Below are 13,769 nucleotides of genomic sequence, written 5' to 3'. Positions count from 1 at the left end.
TTAAAAATTGGCTCAAAGAGCTGTACAGGAAATTGTCCAAAAATTAAATGAAAATGGCAGAGAAATACTTTCTAAACGCTCAACATCTTTAGTCATCACAGAAATTCAAATTAAAATCACTTTGAGATTTCAACTTACTCTCCTAGGAGTGGCAGACAAATGCTGGGAAGGATTTGGAGAAAGGGGAACGCTTACCCACTGCTGGTGGGAGTGCAAACTGGAAATCAGTGTGGAATTACTCAAAAAGCTAGAAATTGATCTATCATATGACCCAGTCAACCACTCATAGGCACATACCCAAAATAGTCTACATCCTACTATAGAGGTACCCATTCATCCATGTTCACTGCTTCCCTTTCATAATAAACACGAATTGGAAAAAACTTAGATGTCTATCAATTGATGAATGGATAATGAAGATGTGGTACATATACACAATGGAGTTTATTATTATTCAGTTCAAAAAAACTCTAAAGTTATTAAATTATCTGGAAAATGGATGGAACTGGGAAGCCATCATCCTGAGTGAGGTAACCCAGACCCAGAAAGACAAATATTACATGTTCTTTCTCATAGCTGGATGCTAGCTTTGAAATCTTCGATATGCGTGTTTCAATTTGAAAATCCAGAGAGGTCAGGAAACTAATAAACAGTCATCGGGTGAGGGTGTGGCTTCTCGGGAGGGTAGGTAGAAAGCAGTGACATAAAGGGGAAAGTGTTGAGTAGGAAGGGTTAAATTGTGTGGGGAATGGGAAGGCAGGACAGAGGAAGGAGTGTGGGGAGGTTTAACTAACACTGACCTCCTTTAGAAAAAGCCATATGAAAACCTACCACTTATAGAACCTTTTAAAAGTATATACATATACATTATTTTTTGATTTTTAAATTTTTACAAGTATGAGTGTTATTCCTGCATGTATATTAATGCACCCATGTCCAATATCAGAGGAATCAGATAGAATGTGTTTTTCTTCTTAAATTTAAAAAAATAATTTGAGACAATTATGCACTAATGTTTACCCAATGTTATCAGTCTCTGTCCTGAATAACTGAGTATTTACTTTTTTACTTGTTTGAGAGTAAAGTTGGTCCTAAGTAATTATCACTAAAACAAAGCAATATTTTGTTTTGTGTCTATTAACGGAGTAAGACCTTCATCCATTTCATCAAATTTTAGTTTTTTCTCTTATAAACACTTAGTTAATTATAATTGAATGCAATGTCTCAACTAAAAAAAAAAATACTGTGTTGGGGTTGGAGAGATGGCTCAGCTGTTAAGAGCATTGGCTGCTCTTGTAGAGGATGAGGGTTTGAGTCCCAGCATCCACATGGTGGATGACAATTGTCCCCAGCTCCAGAGGATTTGATGCCCTCTTCTGACTTCCTCAGGCTTTGCATGACACAGGTGAACTTATATACATTCAAGCAATATACTCATAAACATAAAATAAAAATAAGTAAAATATTAGGAAATAACATATCATGGTGTTCAGGGGACAACTTTGTGGCATCAATTCTCTCCTTACATCTTTTATGTGGATTTTTGAGGATCAAACTCGGGTTTCAAACTCAGGTTTTCAGGCCTGTGTGGCAAGAACATTTATCCTCTGAGCCATCTCACTGGCCTTAACTCACTTGTAAGAGATAGATACTAATACAGATCAATTACATCCTTCTGCAAAAGACATGGGGAAAATGTAATGTCTAGAATCCATGAATAAGACCTTATTTAGAAAAGGGGATTTTTCAGATGTAATTAAACTACAATAAAGTCATCAAAGATGATAGTAGACCTTAATCGAGTGAATGGTATCTTTGAGAGGAAAGCTGGACATACACATAGAGAAGGCCCCGTGAGCACAGATGCAGAGATCTGAATGATATCTTTTAATTTTTTAAAAAAATTTTATTACATAACCTTCAGGGACCCAAAAGCATTTTGCTATCTTAGATATACCTTTTAACAAGGTAAAATTAGCAAATGCTTATAAACATTGAGTTATAGTGTTCATGTTATATCATTTAAATACTTCTTTTAAGACATACATATTTTTAGGACTTAGTTATTGTTATTATTATTATTAAATTTTTGCTGTGAAACCCATTTCCCCCTGTACAACCATTTGGAAGATGTGCAAACACCTTTACATTTCCCAAATCTCTTACAACAATGTAGCACTCTAAAAGTTTTGAATTGTCAAATTAATCTGAATCTCACAAAGCCTACCTCAAGAATCTTTTCCAGAGAAATGGGAATAGTCTCTCTTGCATGGGTTCAAAGCATTAATTTGTGTAACTTCACTGCCTTCATTAATGACTACATTTATAACAAGAAGAAAGAGCTCAAGGTATCACTTGTTAAGGGCTGGTACTCAGTGTTTCTATGGAAACTAAGGATGCTAATCAAGATGAAGTACACATAAGGAAAACTTTCCCTTATGGGAAGCATACCTCTTAGAGCAGTCCTGGGAGCCACATGCTTTGGAGCCACTATGCATCAATGATTCCTACAGTAAAAACAGAATGCATAAATTAATATAGTGTTCAACACAAGCGTATGTGTGGTGTTCATAGCTATTATCTTCTCTTTCTGAAATTAAATTAGGAGGAAGTAAAAATTAGACATAGCTGATATGCACCAGATATCATTTCCTTCTGTGTTTTACTAGACAGGTGCTTTTTGACAAGTCAGTTCACCTCTTTTTCCATGTTAGTGAAACGGCTTTAGGAGTCTGCAACATTTTATGGTATTTGAATTCAATAAAATAGTTTTCTAAAAGAGTATATTAGAAAGGTTTTTTTTTAATTTTATGTACTATTTTTATTTTATGTGTATGCATGTATTGCCTGCGTGTAGGTAAGTACATCTGTGTCCTGCAATGCCCGCAGAGGACAGAAGAGGCTGTTGGATCCAGATTCGAATCCGGGTCTTCTGCAAGAACAACCAGTGTTCTTAACCTCTGAGCCATCTCTCCAGCCCCCATGAGTACATTAGAAAGGTTTTAAAATAATAAAGCTTGAGCAATAAACTAAACTATTTCTTATGTGGTATTCACTTATTAGATAAATGAGGGAAATAAAGCGGTAACAGAAATACTCTTCATATAAGCATGGCGTGTCTTTCCTTAACATTTCCATGTTAAGCTTTAATTGTGAAATAAGTTCTGTCTCAGATAATTCTTTTCCTGTAGAAATAAAATTTGCTTTTATTCCTCCTAAGTAAATATTAACTTGACTAAATGGAATACATATGTATATACATATGTATATATTAATTAATCTCCATGTATGAGTACACATATCCCCTAACCTAGTTCCTATAAAAAAATGTGTCACTTCTAAGTAAAATAACTGGGTTGTTTCCTAATTGAAATTTATATTCTAGATATTCTTTTCAGTATAGAGAATTCTTAGCCACTCTAAAATACCTTTAATTGTATATGTGTTAAGAGGAAAATTATCTATCCGGAGATAGTTCAGTAGAGATGATGGCAGAAATTCCAAATAAAGTCTATCCTTGTATCTGGCCTGTGCTAGAACCAGATCCACTTCTTAGAATTCTAGCCAACAATGCAATCAGACAGCATTACAGAGAAACTGAGTACAACATAGAAAGGAATACAATTATCTGTAGCCTAGTCAATCAACCGATCAACTGGCTAAATTTTAACCAGTTAGTTTACTACTCAGTTAATTGGCTCTGGAGCCTCAAGTAATAATCAAACTTTACATTGATTTGTTGTATGGGGTTCACTACAGGTCTTCAATTCCAATTTGTGTCCTTCTATAAAGCTACTCAACACAAGTGTATTCTGACTTACATTTAAACACATTAGCAATCATTGAGATGAGAATAATGCACACTATTGATTAGCTGTAAATATATCATCACTTCTTAAGTGTATGATTTGTTGTGGTAGGTTGCAAAATAACTCATTTCTACATTCAGTGTGTAACTACTTTCACTTTCATGATGACAGCATCCTCAATACTCAGAAAGCAGACCAAAGACATAGTTTTCACGTTTTTAACATGTGCAGAAGTGTTATATTTTTCCTCTCCTTTCTTATAGTTCAGAATATAGCATTCCACATATGATTATAACAAATATAACAAAATGTTACTTATGAGAGAGGAAAAAATATTATATCCGAGTTAACAATTACAAGTGCATCACCTTCTGTTTGATTTGAATCTAGTCAGTCACCAGCTGCATGTGAGTTGTCTACCAAAGTTCAGTATATATTTAAAGCTTGATTTTATCTTTCATACATTAAGGAACCTCACAAATGTTCTGTTCTATTTACAGCTTTGGAACCATTTACAACTAGGCACTACCAATCAATAACAGCAATAATATTTATAATGTCAATATTCCCCTAAACACTGGTCAAAATTCTCTGCTTTCCTTTGAAATGTTGCTAGAGTTTTGTCACATGTAAATATATACATATACATACATACACACATATATTCACTTCACAGACTCAAAATCTAAGTGGAGGTTGAATTATTTCCATCTAGTAAAGGCTAAACACTTAAAAAGTTAAAAAAATTAAAGTATACTTATATTAAAATAATTTTTCATTTCTTTGCAAGCCATGTTTTTAGGAAATTTGTTAGGAAGGTATATTGATTGAATTATTTATTAGCCATATGATCTTGAATAATTATTTAATTGCTAAAAAACCCTCATTTTACCTATGCATTAGAAATAGTAACATAATTTACACTTGAGGAAAGACTTCAGGGTTGGGAATGTAACTCAGCTTGTAGAGTGCTGGCCTAGCAATAAAGAAGATTTAGGTTCAAACCTAGAACTAAGTAAAATTGGGCATGGTGATACACATCTATAATCCTAGCACTCGGGAGGTAAAGGCAGGAGGATCAGAAGTTTAAGGCCACCCTTAGCTACATAATAAGTTTGAGGCCAGCCTGGGAAACAATGAAACCCTATTTTAAGACAAGGCAACAACAATAAAAAATTACTTCAATTCTCAGTTTGATCGTTAAGTAATACCATGCAGTTTAAGCATTCAGTCTCCATTAGTGTGTCTAGTAACTACTAGAAATTGTGGTAACATTTGCAAAAGAATTTCAGCCTTTATGGATAGAATCATGAATGTGGTAACCTTATCTCTACAATGGAAAGTATTATATAAAATATTACAAGAGTTCCTTGTTTTTTTGCAATTTCTTGTCCAGGTAACGAATACAAAATGACTTGGCTGTGAGCTGGGTGGCCTAACACATGGAAAGTAAATTTGTAAGATTAGCTAGCTGCCACTTAGCAAAGCCCAGCTGACATAATAGAGAAGGGAAGGAAGGGTAGAGAAAGGAAGTGGGCCTGGGAAGATGGCTCAGCTAATAAAGGCACTGTCTGCCATGTCTGACAACCTTTGATCCCTTGGGACCCACATGGTGGAAAGACTGACCCCACTCCCATGGGGTGTCATCGCACATGTGTACACGTGCTCTCTCACATACACCTAGGTAAATAAATAAAATTTAAAAATAAAGAAAGGAAGAAAAGGAGAGAGAATGATCTGAGATTAATCTCAAGAAGCCTGGAGTCTGTATCTTCTCATGGAATCTGTCCTATCCAATGAAGGTCTGATGCACTGTGTGCTTCTTAATTGGTGACAGTTTGGAATCATAAATAATCAATACTTGTTTCACATTAAGCCAATATGAGTCTTTCCTTTAGAGGTTTTGATAGACAACGTTGAGATTTTGTGGGATAAATTAGAGTTCTTTGCACAGAAAGCTAGTGTGTTGAGAGGGTCAGGGAAGGAGGCACAGAATGAAAAATAGAGCTGAAAACACACACCCTTACTCCTGTCCCCCCAGGAGAAAAGAGGGATAGAAATTAGGGTGCCCATGTGAAAAGAAGCCATATCTCCTGAGTTTTTAAGTCAAGAACATAAAGGTTAGGCTTTTTGTATTCTGTTCTTAGATGGATATCATTTTGCTGGCTATACAGCTTCAATAGCCCTGCTAGTTCAAGGCTTTATATGTCATGAAGAAATGGTAAAGAAAGAATGACTCTCTGAAGGTAAGATTTCTGGGAGCACAGAGTCCCAGGGTTTGTATACAAAACCACTCAGACAGGGGATGCAAAGATGGCTCAGCAGTTAAGAGCACTTGCTGTTCTTGGAGCAGATCCAGAAGGTTCAGTTGCCAGCCCACAATCACCTGTAACTCAAGTTTCAGGGGATTCAATGTCCTCTGTGGGCACTGTACACATGTGGTGCACATACATACATCTAACAATTACTATAAATAAGCCAAAAAATCCATCTGCAGAGCTAGCAGCTTATACATATGCAAGGAATTGTTCATAGATCAAATGTCCTGCATGATAAATAGTAATCACAGCCAACTATTCCTTACTACCACAGACCAATGTAGCTTTTACACTGCATTCTTGGTTTTTTTATACACGTGTGAGTGTGCATGTTGGTGTATGAGGTACACATGTGTGGGGGTACATGTGTACATGCATATGCATACATAGAGGTAAGAAGAAATATTCAAGTGTAGTTACTCAGGTGTAGTTCCTTTGGTGCTGCTTTTTTTTCCCCTGAGATAAGGACTCTCACGGACCTTGAAAAATACTAAGTAGGTAAGTCTAACTGGCCAATGAGCCCCAGGGATCCACCTCTCTCTATGGGTGCTGGGTTTACAAGCACATGCCCCCATATCCAGCTTTTATCACATGGGTTCTGGGGACTGAACAAGGATCCTTAGACTTTCCAGGCAAGCACTTTACCCACTGAGCCATCTCCCTAGTCTTGTTTGCATTTTTTAATTCAGAAGATATTTACTAATAAAAAAGTAGAACAGGATCTGACATCTTGGGATTTGCTGCCAAAATGAAACTACTAACTGCCATATGATCACACAAAATGAATAAACAAAAATCTTCAAAAAGTAGTCAGTAAAACTGTAAAAGAATATTACTTTAATAATTCTTTTACTGAAATCACAGCATCTCAGGATCATAATGTGCCTTATACTTCTGTGAGACACCTTCTTCATTCAGTCTGTGTTCCTACCACAATGTTTCTCACCGATTCCTAATGTCCACATTTTACTATGGGGGAGGATGGACCTATCTTGTCCTATTTTTCAGTTTGATGTGGTAGAAGGTAATAAAATCTGACCTAAAAGAAGTATTCCTTAAGTATGCTGGCATCAATGGCTCCCATTCACAATCTGAAATAAGGGGATATGGTTTAAGAGTGAGTTCTAGGGGGCTGGCGAGATGGCATATCAGTTAAGAGCAATGATTACTCTTTTCAGAGACTTCAGGATCAAATCCTAGCACCTACATGGTGGCTAATAACCATCTGTAACTCCAGGTCCAGGGGATCTGGTACCGTCTTCTGACCTGTGCAGGCACTGCATGCTATGGGTGCACTTACAGACATGCAGGCAATATACTCATATATATATATGTATATATATATATATGTAAAATAAAAATAATAAACTTTTTTTAAAAAAAGAGTATCCTCATATTTTCCTGTCTTTTGGCTCTTACAAGGATATCTCTCATGAGGCTTAAGTTGGTGTTGAGAAGTCTCTCACTTATAATTAAGAACTGTTTAATATTTATGCCTCATTGGAAAAATGTTGATTAGCTTATACATATCAGAAAAGGCTATTTAAATGTGACCTTCCCCCTCAGATGTGCCAGCATGAGTTGAAGCACTAAGGTCCACAGTCATTGCTACTCCTTCCATAGGCAGCAACATGGAATTTCTCTTCTCTGCTTGTGTATTACATGAGGAAGGGAACTTCAATTGCTATTATGCATCGCTCAACAGAAAAAGGTAAGGCTTCATTCTGCTTACTTCCTTAAAGCTCAGCTGCTTAATGTGGAAAATGAGCCTAATAATGATATTCCCACCTTGCTCTGTTGCTGTAAGGAAAGAATGAGATCTACATGTAAAGGACAGCAGCCGACTCATAATAAACACAAGACAAATACGAGCTTTACTAATTATTTTTAAAAATCATTGAAAATGTATTGTTATCCATGTTATATCATTATCTTTTACCTGTTAGTCAAGAATATTAAATTACCAGACTTTTATCATTACGTGAAAAAAAATCACCTGTGAATAAAGGCTGGAAGGCTGAGCATGTAGTTCAGCTCAGAGAGTGGTTGCTTTGCAGGCTGGAAGCCTTGAGTTTGATCCCCAGCACTACATAAAATGCACATAGCGGTGCATGTCTATAATCCCAGTACTCGGGAGATGGAAGCAAGAGGATCAGAAATTCAAAGCCCTGTGCAACTATACAGCAAATTCAAGGTCAGCTAGAACAAATGGAACTCTAACTCAAAACCAAAATGAAACAAAATACCAACAAACAAAAATTGACAGGAAATTAGTAGTAAGTTGAACAAGTGAAGGAATGCCCGAAACTCTTTGTTCAGAATAATAGTCTGCATGAGTTTTTCATGCAGGTGTCATGAGCATAAATGCACTAGTTAGTCGTATTATACTACAGAAGAGCCGAAAGCCTAGAATAACTGCGGAACTTCCCAGCTAAAAGGGAAAGGAACAAAGCAGCAGCTGGCAAGACTGGGCCAGAAAGGATGATTTCACTCTAGGGAGTGACATGTCCTGATCTAGACCTTTTCCAAATTCTCAGAAGCAAAAGGTGTGCTTGTTATTTTTATAAAACAAAAATAACCTCCCTAAGTGACAAGTAAGAACATTAAAGTCATTCTAATGAGCATGTCCCCAAACCAGATCAAACATCACTAATAGTTTTAATTTTCACAGACATAGCATTTGTGATTAGGAGGCACTCAAGATAGGTCCCTTTACTCTCTCCCATTGGGGTCAGTCACAAATTTACCTGACAAGGTAAGAAAATAGTATCACTATCCGTTGCAAAGCTTCCGTAATTGTTCTTAATCACCCTACATAGTTTGTCTTTAAATAATCAGTGGATAAAACAGACTGTCAAGACAGATTGAATTTAAGATTTAGCACTGAACTGCTACAGGAATTCAAACTATATAATCTCTTACAGTCTCAATTTCCTCAACTGCAAAAGGGGACCAAAATGAATGACCTTGAAAAGATACTGAGAGAGTGCATGAAAACAGTCTGGCCTGAGCAGGCATTTAATAAATGATACTGCTATTATTAATATAACTGGAGCATGAATGGGTAGCATGAAATGAAAAGACAGAGTTGTCATTCAATAACTATTCATGCTCTAAAAGAGTATTGTATTTAAAGGTCTGTTTCTTATGCCTAGTTTATTTTGCTTAGGTCATTGACAGCATTTTCTGTTACTGAATCAGCAGGCATTTCACATGGGTATTTACTTCCTTCATAGGTAGTTAAAACCCAACCTGAATTCTCCCTGGGAGGTACAGGTCATATAGACATTAAATTATCCATGTTCATTTCTAGAATTTTCATTAGGCTTGCTTGACATAATTTACTATTAACACTGGGGTTATTAAACTAATACTAAGCAAGAGACTACATTTCATTGCATTTTTCAATGGGAAAAGGAATGCATTTCTAATCACGCTGGCTAGCTACAAGCAAACACATGGTGATTTGATTCCTTTTACCATTATCACAATGAATAATATCAGCCACAGAGATCACTAATGGGTTCCTCTACACACTCAAAGTAAACAACAATACAACATGATGCATAACTGGTTTTCCAGTTATTAAGAAATAATCACATCCTTGGGATTTTCGCTGGGCTCAGTCAGTGGGACCATTAGAACATGGTTATATCTAGATAACAAGGGTCCCTGCAGCTTTTGCAAAGTGAGAAAAAGTCATTACCTTAGGGAAATGTGTATTTATTTTGCTGAACCATAGAGCTGGCAATGTAAATTAATGAACAGTGTCTGTCCCTGAGATGACAGTGTTACACAGTATAGGACGGTTCCTCTGAGGAAGGTTACTCAGGCACCACCACCTTCAAGGGTCTGGCTTGAAGGGCCATTTTTTTTTAAATACTGGGGTCTTGACTATGCAATAAACATGACTGGATGAAACCTGAGAGCCCAGAGAGAAGTGAAACTACTAAAAGCGGGGAAGGAAAAGAGAGGAGCAATGGGAAAGGCTCATCACCTGTAAGGTTAGAAATGGGAGATCTTGAGCTTTGCATATTGTCCTGATGGAACATAACTAGGATAGCACCTCTGTGAGCATAGAGACCTGGGCATACCTAGACATAATTTCCTTAAATTGGAATTTACTGAAGGACTATTTGAAACCTGTTTTCAAGCATGGACATATGCAAAGGTAGGTCTGGTGGTACACACCTGTAATCCAAGTACCTGAGAGGGAATTTGGAGGCCAGCCTAGGCTCTATATCAAGAGAGAGGGAGGGAGGGAAGAAAGGGGAGGGAGGGAGGGAAAGAGAGAGGGATGGAGGGAGGGAGGGAGAGAGAGAGAGAGAACACTAGTCTAATCAGTGACCTCTGGACATCACAAAAACATGCCGATAATCTGCATTTGTCTAAAAGAACCCTAAACTCTCTCCCTTCTTGCCATATATTCAATATGTAGTTTTTCCATTTTCTATTCCTATAAATTCCCATTACCACCTGATTGGGGAGGCAAATGTGTGCTTAGGTCTGATGATTTCCTTGCTAGTAGAATATGCAATACATTCTTTTCTTTTGGCAAAAAAACCCAGTGCCACTATTTGGCTTCTATGCACGTGTGAGATGAGCCCTTCTACAGTTGGCAATGCCATTTGTATTTGAAGAAATTACTTCTATAAATCTTTGCATGATATATGAATACATAATTTCTCAAAAGTTCTATAAGAGATCTGATTTTCTTCATCTGTAAGATGGAATATTATTTTAGGTAATATATAATAAGCATCATAACATAATGTTTGTGGAACTGTACTTGACATTATGGTCCATAAATTCATGTCCTCAAAAATCTAGAGTACATGGTGTCTATGAACCATCCTTAACTCCAGTTCCAGGGGAATCCTAAGCTCTCTTCTGACCTCTGCGGCATTGCACGACACGGATGCACTCACATACATGTGGGCAATACACTTGTACACATTTTTTAAAAAATCTAGAGTACAAATGTTCAGGGAGATAACATTTTTTTAATTAAAAAAACTTTATTGAGAATTTCATACATGTATATAAGGTGTTTTGATCAAATCCATGCCCACTCCCTCCACTCTAACACCTTCCCTATCTCCCCATCACTTTTTTCTGACTTTCTTTCTTTCTTTACTTTCTTTCTTTCTTCTCTCTCCCTTCCTTTCTTTCTTTCTTTCATTCATCTAATTGGTCTTTTGCTCCTCTATAACATTAATTTTTAAGTGTACAACACTGAAGAGTCATAAGTTGTTATTTTCTCTATCAGCTATTATCAACCAGAGGAAACTTTCAAGCAAAGTCTGAAAATAGTTTTGATTGTCATAAATGGGGTCAGATGGGTTTTATCACTGGCAACTCACATGTAAATGACAGTAATTCAGTGACATACCCACAATGTACAAGACTCTGAGATATAAAAAATAATGTGTTTACTCAACTAGTGAGATGAATCACTTCTGACATAATTCAATGCCCTTCAGTACTACTTCACCTGTCTGTACACTTTATGATAAAGAACTCTCTAATATTCTGAAACCCCCATACACAAATGTAGGCATTTTGCCCCTTGAATTTCCATTAAAGAGAATGATCATGTTTAACTAAACACAATTCTGTCTTTTCCATTGGGAAACCATACAGGAAATGTCAGTGTGTTGGCAATCTGTAAAACCAGAAAATGAAAATTTTCAGGGCTCACCATTATCACACACACAAAAAACTTGGCACAGTTAGAATGGTAGCCTGTCACTCTACATTTCTAAGTCATCTATTATGCCAATTTCTGACACTCCACAACTGTTTAATGTGTCACGTTATGTGATGTGATATAAAATATAGTGGATGTTTAAAATTTGATCTTTCCTATAAGTGCTTGTCATTTACTTGACAGTTGTATTGTTGATGTGGGGGAGAATATTGCACCTACATTGCTGTGCAGCATATTAAAGGCAAGTAATCAGAATCTGTAGAATTAGAGTCCAAATGCTTCCATATGGGTAATTTCCTATATTCAAAGAAGAACTACAACATAGAAAAAAATGGTTGAGTATACAAGATCTGGGTTTCAAAACAAATACTGCCAATTGACCTTCAGCAAATTACTCTCTGTGCCTTAGTTTGATGATTTCCTGAAATTAATCATTGACCTGATTCTCCTCTTTGACATTGCAATTTCTAATATTAAACGAATACTTTGCCTTACTCCTATTTCCCAGACACAACTCCCAAAACATCTGGAATCCCCAAAGTAGTAAGAGATGTTTGTGCTCTAATGTGATGCTTGATTTCTGGGGCTCCCTTATTAACTAAACTAGTCATGAGATAAGACAGCCCATGACTTCAGGAGGGAAAGAGGCTGAAGACTGGTTGATCACCAATGGCCAACAACTGAATCACTCTTGCTACACCAATGGCCAACAATTGACTCATACTTGCCTGCATAATAAAATGTCAGTGCAAGAACAGGGTTTGAGGAGAGTCCACTTGCTGGCCTGGACTGAGACCTGGAGGAAGGCAACACAAAAGACCAAGAAGATTCTACTCCCTTTTCCCATCATTGCCCTCTGCCTTTTCTATCTGGCTGTTCCTCTGTTTCCTTTCTGTCATTTTATAATCAACCAATAAACATAAATAAATGTATTTCCTGAATTCCATGAAACACTCTAGCAAATAGCTAAGTCCTAGGAAAACACTGTGAGAATTTCCAATCTGTATCAGGTTGATTTGGAGTCTCAGAGTTTTGGAACTGTGATTGGCATCTCAAGGGGGTTGGCATTGTCCTGAAATGAGCCCTGAACCTGCAGGATCCAACCCTGACTCCAGGTAAACACGGCCAGAATTGAACTAAATCATAAGCATGTACTAGAAAAAGATATGTGGGTAACGAATATATTCTGCTAGCAAAAAATGACTCTGTTGGGTGTCGAATAGAGTGATAAAAAAATAGAGTTTTTTCTTAACAAATGATTGGTATGAGGATTCCCACAAATTAGTGTTCAGGAAATGCTAAGAATTCCTATTAATACAAAATATATGCTATTTTTAATAATCTTTAAGAAAATCTGTTTTACTGAAATGACAAATGAAACTCTGGGAGTTGGAGTAGGTCTCACATATAACTGATTTCTTTGCTTGAACTTTTGATCTTTTATTCCTTTGTCCTTATCAGTGGCACAGGCCTCATTCCTGGGGACTGCTATACACACACACCACACAATGGCCTGCAGGAAACAGTCAGCAGGCTGAAAGGACTCTCAATCTAGCACCTCAAGGAAGGAAATTTGTTCATAAGCCAAAGTGATTTATATGTAATAGAACCATGGAAATGGCTCAGAACTACAAATTCAACCCTGAAATATAAGGGCAATGAACAGTAGGTCACAGTTTGCCAAAAATAGTCCTACACATTTGGCAAATACATTACTATTTTAATTTTTCAAAGATTTCAACTTGAGGGGCCAGAGTGATGTCTCAGTGGTTAAGAACACTGACTGCTCTTACAAAGGACCTGGTTTCAGTTCCCAGCATCCACATGGCGGTTAACAACATCTGAAACTCCATTTCCAGATAATCTAGCACATTCTCACACTCTTCTGGTCTCTGAAGGAACTGCATGCATGTGGCAAAATACACGTACCAT

The 13,769-nt window shown here is 36.8% G+C and overlaps 1 protein-coding gene across 1 annotated transcript in view; it reads right to left on the bottom strand.

The window, feature by feature from the left end:
* Positions 1-13,769, bottom strand: part of Cntn4 (contactin 4) — a 1,122,320-nt gene that overhangs the window by 834,265 nt on the left and 274,286 nt on the right. The window contains exon 4 of the mRNA XM_008854554.1: positions 2,452-2,507. The gene's annotated coding sequence lies outside the window, so the exon portion shown is untranslated. The remainder of the gene's footprint in view (positions 1-2,451; positions 2,508-13,769) is intronic.

The sequence above is a fragment of the Nannospalax galili genome, unplaced genomic scaffold, assembly GCF_000622305.1.
Source record: "Nannospalax galili isolate Female #2095 unplaced genomic scaffold, S.galili_v1.0 scaffold846, whole genome shotgun sequence".
Classification (NCBI taxonomy): domain Eukaryota; kingdom Metazoa; phylum Chordata; class Mammalia; order Rodentia; family Spalacidae; genus Nannospalax; species Nannospalax galili.
This window is presented reverse-complemented; position numbering and strand designations above follow the sequence as displayed.